The following is an 8,007-nucleotide window of genomic DNA, read 5'->3' as shown; positions in this document are numbered from 1 at the left end:
AATGTCGTACCACCTTGTACAAAATAATAACACTAATAATGGCCAACCAATGAACAGAGACAGATACCGCCTTCTTTTTATTGAATAGATAAATAATCCACACCACACAGTCGTCATAGTAGCAATGACAATTACAGTAATAACAACATCATAATGGCTGGGTGTTCCCATCACTATTACTGTCAGTGTAGCTCTAATAGGAGAACATATAAGGACCTCACTAATGGACTGCAACCTTGCAACTCACCTTGAGGCGGCTGCACCTTTGCACTTCATCATAGTAACATCTACAACAATGCAGTAGAATTGGTTCAGAATCATCGTATCATCACTACTCAGTGCCGTGAGAAAGATCAAAATCATCCATTTTACTAACTAAGCCAAATGTATTGTAGGAACTGAAGCCATGTATGTATTAAAATGTACCCGTGATCATAATGGGATGTATTTAAATGAGATGTTGCCCGCTACCAAACAAACTTTGACAACATGTAAAGGTGGGTATTGAATAATTCATGCACAGTCATAATGACTCATCAGGATGTGTGCTGATTATGTTTTTGTCTGCTGCACTGGTTTCTGTTAAGGCCTTTGCTACTGTAGTGCTCCAAGAGCTAAACCCTAATGAATTTTTAATAGTGAATCTCTGTCTCCAAATGAGACCCCAGGTGCCTCATTTTCTACAGCGGCTGATATCTTATGGGAGGTCTGTGTATTCACTCACCTCTATCTTTTCAACATTCATTCCATCCGTCTTTGATGGCGCTGTATTGTAATGTCAGTGGTTGGCTGATATATTTGACCTATTTCCACTACCGCTATCAGGAGGAGAGCTCGGAGATCTTGTTAGATATTACAAACAGTCAGGAAAACCAATGGATCGAGTGATGGGTAGTGGATGTGAAAGGAGAGGGGAAAATGAGCGAGGAAAAATGCTGGGTCTGAGTAAAAGACATGTGGTTTGACAGAATAATATGAGAGACAAAAAAAAAATCAGTATGTAAAAATGAGGAGAGCCAAATATGCGTGACCACTTTACTGAGTTAATGGAACCCCTCTTAACCAGAATTCAAAAATGGTATAAAAACCTGTGCAAGTATGTAGATCACCTATTGTAACTGACTGCCATATTGTACATTTCAGAGCCCTGGTTAGCAGAGACCACCTGCAGAGTGTGTGACCAGCAGGGTGCCATTAAAACTGGGCTACAGTCAGTCACATACACTCAGTGATAAGAGGGGTAAGCCGCACAGGGAGTGTGAGGGAGAAAAAGAAAAAAGAAAGAGGCAGGAAAAGTTGCTTTAAATCTGAGCACAATAAAAGGCAGAAGGAGAAATCCATTGGATATATGAACCAGAAGGCACGGTGAGGAATGAGATTCTCTGCTGTTGTATTTTTATCTAGATAATAAAGGGAGAAGGAGTATTCTTGAAAGGACAATCTGTCATGAATGTGGTGAACCGAGACATGATAGCAACTATTAACATCAACAAACAACACTGACGGAAAGGTAAAGGATTTGTGACCAGGACAAAATGGGCTACTGAAGCATGAGAGTCGGGGGTAATGTGTGAAAGAAGATTGAAAGAAAAAATAGGTTTACAAAACAGTCGTAAGCACTGCTTTGATGCATGGCAGTGATCAACAACTGGAGACAAACTTTCATGAATACACATCAAAAGTCAGCATTGAACAGTCAAATATCACAGACATGGGCTGGCATCCCTCCCATCTCTCAAGTAATTTTCCAAATACATTAGGAGTTAACAATCAATATTCATTCTTCTTCTTTTTTTTTATCTGGTAGAGCCCAACTCCTGAGGGAAATAAGTCGTTCGTTGGCTGCTAATAGCTCAGCCGAGGAATCGTTAACATTATCTTTGTGCTCAGCAGGTCGTGGAGAGTCTGACACAGTATGGAGGTCAGAACAGCTTCCCTGCCGCTGCCAGTGATCTTTAAAGTTTGATCTCTGCAGACTAGAGGCCAAACAGGAAATCCAATTAGAGTTCATCTTTAAAGATGACCCTCGCTTCTACCGCGCAACATTATTCATGTGAGCGGTTTTGAAAAAAATATTACATTATATATATATATATAGCTGCATGTTAGTACCTGTCAAGTTAAATGTTTGCAGGTGACCAGGTTTAAACCTAATCAAGAGGAAGTAATGGGAAACTTTTTAGACATTTTAGGACAGTTAGGAGCCAAAAATGTATTTGGATTTATTTTATTAGAAAATATTCACACACCATAAAAATTACATGTACAAAACTATAAGATTTGAAATTGCTTTATGTACAAATACAAAAGATAAAGCCTAAAAGAAAGAATAACGTATGACAGGAACACAGGAAGTGAAACATCATGACAAGAACAAGGTGGTGTTTTTTTTTTTTTTTTAGCTGTAGGTGTGCAGTTCGTTGCTCAGGATAGAACAAAAGGTTTGAGGCTCTCTGTCTTACTTACTTAAAAACAACAACAACAAAAATAGAAACTTTTTACAAACAAAATTAGTTGTATTTTTCAATTCGATCTACTATTTCAGCTGTTATGGGGGAAAACACATGCAGACTACAACAACAACAAAAATAGAAACTTTTTCCAAACAAAATTGGTTGTATTTTTCAATTTGATCTACTATTTCAGCTGTTATGGGGGGAAACAGTTAACACATGCAGACCTTACGCATCTGTAGTAACACCCGTTAACCAACAAATCCAAGATTCCATGAAGATGCAACTCTTTAGTAACAGCACTGAAGGGGACCTATCATGTTACCTTCAAAGATTTCTAAACATTTTTTTTTTCGTAGTAACAGCACTGAAGGGGACCTATCACGTTACCTTCAAAGATTTTTTTTCTCTCACTGTTAAATAATGTCTTTAGAGGTCTGCATAATTACTTGGGATGGCTCGATCGACTTTCATGTCCGATATCGATACCACAACTTGGAGTGTCTGGCCATACCAATATCGACCGCCTATCTCTTCCAGCTGCTGTTTCCTTGGCGATAGTGTCCCTGTTCACCACACGTCACGTAAAGTTAGGTTGATCTTAGTATTGGATCGGTCGGACTATAGTTGATTTTTTTCTTCAATGTAATTTCCTGAAAATGTGACCAATATCGATTGTGAGTATCGGAGTTGGTCAACAATCCTCACCTGTTCCTTGGCTAGGCTTATACAGTTGGACAAATGCTTTAGTTATGCTAAACAAAACAGCTTAACAAAATGTAAAAACATACTGTTACAACCCGGTGGCTATCTTTGATGCTTTTACTGGTGCAATTGCTAAGGTCAGCATACACTAAAAACAGCGTTAGTCAAATCGTATACCATACTGTATGAGAAAAATAAAAAGTCTACCTTTACAATATTACACTGTGAAGCTGTTACTTTAGTGCTTCAGGTCATCGATGCAGTTGCTTTGATTCATGCAACACTACCATTACACCATATCTTTCCTTTGAAGGACTTAAAGGATCTGCCATTTAATAACAGCAGTAATGACAGAGGAACACCATCCACTCCCAGATTTCCATGAATTCTTCCCTGCTCCTATTTATCTAGACGTTAGGAGAAAAAAGCACTCGTCTGCAGGGCTGCAATGTTAACGGGTGATAAAGGATCTAAAAACTAGGAAATACACCAAGGTGGGAGATGAGAAGCCTGATCCTCCGTGTGTAAACTCAGTTGACAACGTCTTGATATCTCCCCATGATTCAAAGTATCTTTCTTCAGCTTTTTTTGTTTTGGAGTCAATTTTTATAAAAGGCAAGTTTTCCTCCTAATAAGTGTTTGTCTAGGAAATATGCTTATTTGCTGACTAAAGGAGAAAAAAAAAAGCTGCTGTCAGGATATACAAACATTAACTCTGTTTATAAAATGTTATTATGAAGTCAACAAAAAAGGAAAAATAAACAGCACCTGTGGTTATTTGTATAGCGGGATACGCTAAATGCCCGTGGTACTATTCTAATAAAACTGTTTATGCAGAGCGAGCGTTACTCGGGGCAGATGACTCTGAGCTGCAGTTTTGATGAGCTAAAGTAAATGAGGTGCCCGAGGGAAAAGATAGCATAATAGGTCCCCTTTAAGTTACTGTGCAAAAATATATTACATGTCCCCATCTTGAACACACTTTGACCAGCAAAACAAACTCATTTGTGATAACAAAAAAATGTGCAGATGTCATACAGAGACAGCAATAATCTCAGCGATGCAAGTAGTGCAGCCTTTCGTCACCATACAGCATTTGTTCCTCACAATACAGTATAGAGATTTTGAATGTAGAACACGGTAAAATTATTTGGTGTTGATTTTAAAAAAAAAGGGGGCGGATGTTTCATGTGCTTTTCTCAAAACAAAGTTGTACGATGTCAGCGATCACTGCTATGGTTTGGTTTTCTGGGAGTTCACTTTTCCATTGTCATCTTCCTGTCAGTTCTGTTCTTTTCAGTTGACTTCAGACGAGATGTTTTCGGCCCAATAACTGGTCTGAAAAACACAGAAAAACACATTGGGAATTCGTTCCGTATTTCAAAATGTAAAACAAATCCATAAAAAAAAAAAGTGAGATGTTTTATATGCAAGAACAGTAATTCTGCTATATTGAATGGAGATATGTCACGTTCAGAGACCAAACAAAGACCTGGCACTTAGGTTCATCGAAAAGCACTTTCTCCAAACTAAACTTATTAAAAAACTAAACACTCACTCAAAGAGTGATCATTCCAGGCAGCGTTATTGGAAAAGTCAAGAGCAAAGTGTTCATATGATTAAAGTCATTAAAACCCACTCATCTATAATTTATTCTCTGACCTCATATTTCTACAGATCCCTCTTATAACGTTGAAATCATATGCACTCAGCAATAAAACGGTAATGATAGTTTATCCAAACGAACCCAGAGAGTTATGAAGATGTTTAGGTGAGAGGACAGTGGAATAACACAGTCCGGAAATGTGAGAGGATGCCTGATGAATGGAGAAGACATGATGTAATAACCAGAGAGGAATAGTCAGAGAGGGATAAAGTGAATGTTTGGTCATTTAATAAAGGTATCGCGAGAGCGTTAGATCAGTAAACGGTACTTAGGTTTTGACCATTAATACAGATGTGATTTCTCTTGTGACTTTGACTGTGTGAATCTATCTATCTATCTATCTATCCATCTATCTATCTATCTATCTATCTATCTATCTATCTATCTATCTATCCATCCATGATGTATAAATATGTATGCAGATAATATTATAATTAATATTGTGTATCTATCTATCTATCTATCCATCCATCCATCCATCCATCCATACATCCATCCATCCATGATGTATAAATATGCATGCAGATGATACTATAATTTGTGATAACACCAGAAAGCAGTTGGAGTAGAACACAGAAAGGTAAACATTTTCCTTATAGCACAGCAATGTTAGAGATCATTTGTTTGATATTAACTAGTGTATGATTTCAAGCAAAATCCTCCTCCTAATAGGTGCTTGCCTAGGAAACAAAAAGCCGCAAAAAAAAAACCCAAACAAAAACAAACAAGGATTTTATCGAGTGACATTACATTTTTTATGGCAAATGGAATTGTAAGAAACAGACTTTGTTCAACTCATATACTGCTGACTTCATTAACAGAATGTGAGCCTCCTGGAATGATAGGCTGTCACGCAGTACGAAGCCCCAAGAGAAAACCAGTTTATCCACTGGGAATTGTCATTGAGGTATTTGCGGTGGCACTGCACAGAGTGGAATTTCTTTAAAAACAAACATGAAGAAGAGATGTCTCACAGTAACGGTTTTCTAGCAATCTAGATATTACATCAATTAGAAAAATAACAGATGTATTGCTATTTTTCTGTAGATAGATGGATGGATAGATAGATAGATAGATGGATAGTTTAAATCATATGGACTTTTATCTATTACTGATTAATGTACCATGACTAATTTAAAATCCCAACCTCCTTCCAGAAACTACCATCGACATGTCTCTGTAGGCAATACCCACAAAGAAATTGCATTAGGGTCACATAGATACATGAAACACCTCTCAAGATTCCTCCATTGACTTTGTGTAAGTGACTAAAGAGGTGAAATAAAAACCAACGAATAATCCAATTTCCGACCAGCTGCCACACTGTACCATACAACATTATAGCTCCATCAGCAAACCACCCGGCAGACACTCCTAGCATATCCTGCTGTAATGAGAGCAGAGCCACTGTCTGTCAATGGCACCGCCTCAGCCCGGAGCAGGCTTCCTGTTTTACACTGAGACAAGTCATCAACTGTGGAAGCGGAGCCCATTTAGTACCTGATTCATGACTCAGCACTTAATTACACGTACATACTTCCCTATTACTGCCCACCAATTTATCCCCACTTTCAAATAGGCAGAAACTGCTGAACAGCGATGTTGGAGCAGCATGTCGAGCATCATTCCTTACACTTAGACTAAATGTATGAGGTTTTTAAGTGACTCACTAACAAACCTCACGATATGAATTTGGCACTATTGCACTACAAATCCCATTTAATGTTGCCTAAAGTGGTTGGACCTTTGCCAGTCTATCTAAATACGCTGCGAGATGTTCCAGGCCTGTAGTCACCAAACCTAATTAATGTGTACGCACTGCAGTGAGGCACACGTTTTACCTGACGTCTGCTTTAATTGTACTTGAACTTTCATGTCCAATTGTATTTCAGCGAGCATGAAAACTTTGGCAAAGATCTATACGTGCGCAAGCATTTTCAAGATAGATGACTAAATTAAAAAAATATTGTTTAGGGAAGAAAACCACTCTGTGGTGATTTAAAGCAGGTCAAAGCAGCTAATGCATAGTTTAAAGGCAAATTAATCCTACGCACAGAGCACAAGTACACAATTTATAACTGCAGGATGACAGTTCTGCAAAAATAAATCCTACTTAAAAAATCTTGAAAAATCAATAGTTCAGACAAAAAACAAAAACACCAAAAGCAAACCAAAAGTTTGTAAAACCACATCAGATGTGATGAATTGAAAGACAGGGTGAAAGACCGAGGGTCTGGTTCAGCCTGACATTTTCACACCGTTACTGCAACACCATTAGGAGCAGGAAAGTACATTGTGTTTTACACACCTAAAAGACATCTCCATAATTCAACATTCTTCATTTCACCCTAACACATCCTGTTCAGATATAACAGTGTCAGCTGTTTCTGTGGAGAGCTGTGAAAATATAATCTAAAGGGCTAAGGCTTTTAGCCTCCTCCTTATTTTTATTTCAATGACTTTGTAATGCCATTGTTATTATTATTTTTTTGTTCATAGGAATATATGGTCTGTTTGCATAATTTGCTTGAATAATATATATACAATATATATGTTTCCTTTTTTTCTTTTGAAGTATATTTTAAATGATAAACCATCCATAAAAGTTTCAAGTTTCTAAGAAGCCGACTGTGTTTATTTCCAAATTCTTCTTCTCCTCAGGCAGTTTGGACATCCTTAAATGGAACTATTAACATTTAGTCATGACATGTATGTGAGTGAGGTAAGTGGAATGATGACGCAGCAAAAGAAGTGTCGGGGGGAGGGATGGGATCAGTGTCTTACGTGGTAAATCCCTACAAGAAACTCTCTCTTATCTCACTGACAATTCTTAAATTCTTTGACAGGAGAATCAAGTATTATACGAATTTGTTCTCTCTGCCTGAAGAGTACTTTCTTTTGCAGTGTCATGAGATTTTTTTTATTTATTTTTTACTAGTATTTGTTACAGAAACAGTTGTTGACTAATAAGTGGCACATGTGGAGGCAGAACGACCACACCTCAAATCAGTGTGTGAACACAAATGTGTGAACATTCATCACTTTTTAACCGCATTAATATTTTTAACCGCGGTAATCCTACTGCAGAGTGTAGTCACGGCCTCACATTTGCATCAAAAAGTCTTTACCGATATTGGAAAAACACAGCTGCAGCTACTTAGTGTATGCAAATTTCACAAGGAA

The 8,007-nt window shown here is 37.7% G+C and overlaps 1 protein-coding gene across 1 annotated transcript in view; it reads right to left on the bottom strand.

The window, feature by feature from the left end:
- Nucleotides 1–2,588: 2,588 nt before the first annotated feature.
- zgc:172282 (leucine-rich repeat and fibronectin type III domain-containing protein 1-like protein) overlaps nucleotides 2,589–8,007 on the bottom strand; it is a 63,764-nt gene continuing 58,345 nt past the window's right edge. The window contains exons 9-10 of the transcript XR_003049578.1: nucleotides 2,832–4,496; nucleotides 2,589–2,766 (exon numbers count right to left, since the gene is read on the bottom strand). The gene's annotated coding sequence lies outside the window, so the exon portion shown is untranslated. The remainder of the gene's footprint in view (nucleotides 2,767–2,831; nucleotides 4,497–8,007) is intronic.

This window comes from Cynoglossus semilaevis, chromosome 4, assembly GCF_000523025.1.
Source record: "Cynoglossus semilaevis isolate Cse_v1.0 chromosome 4, Cse_v1.0, whole genome shotgun sequence".
Taxonomy (NCBI): domain Eukaryota; kingdom Metazoa; phylum Chordata; class Actinopteri; order Pleuronectiformes; family Cynoglossidae; genus Cynoglossus; species Cynoglossus semilaevis.
The sequence above is the reverse complement of the archived record's forward strand: the minus strand, read 5'-3'. Positions and strand labels throughout refer to the sequence as shown.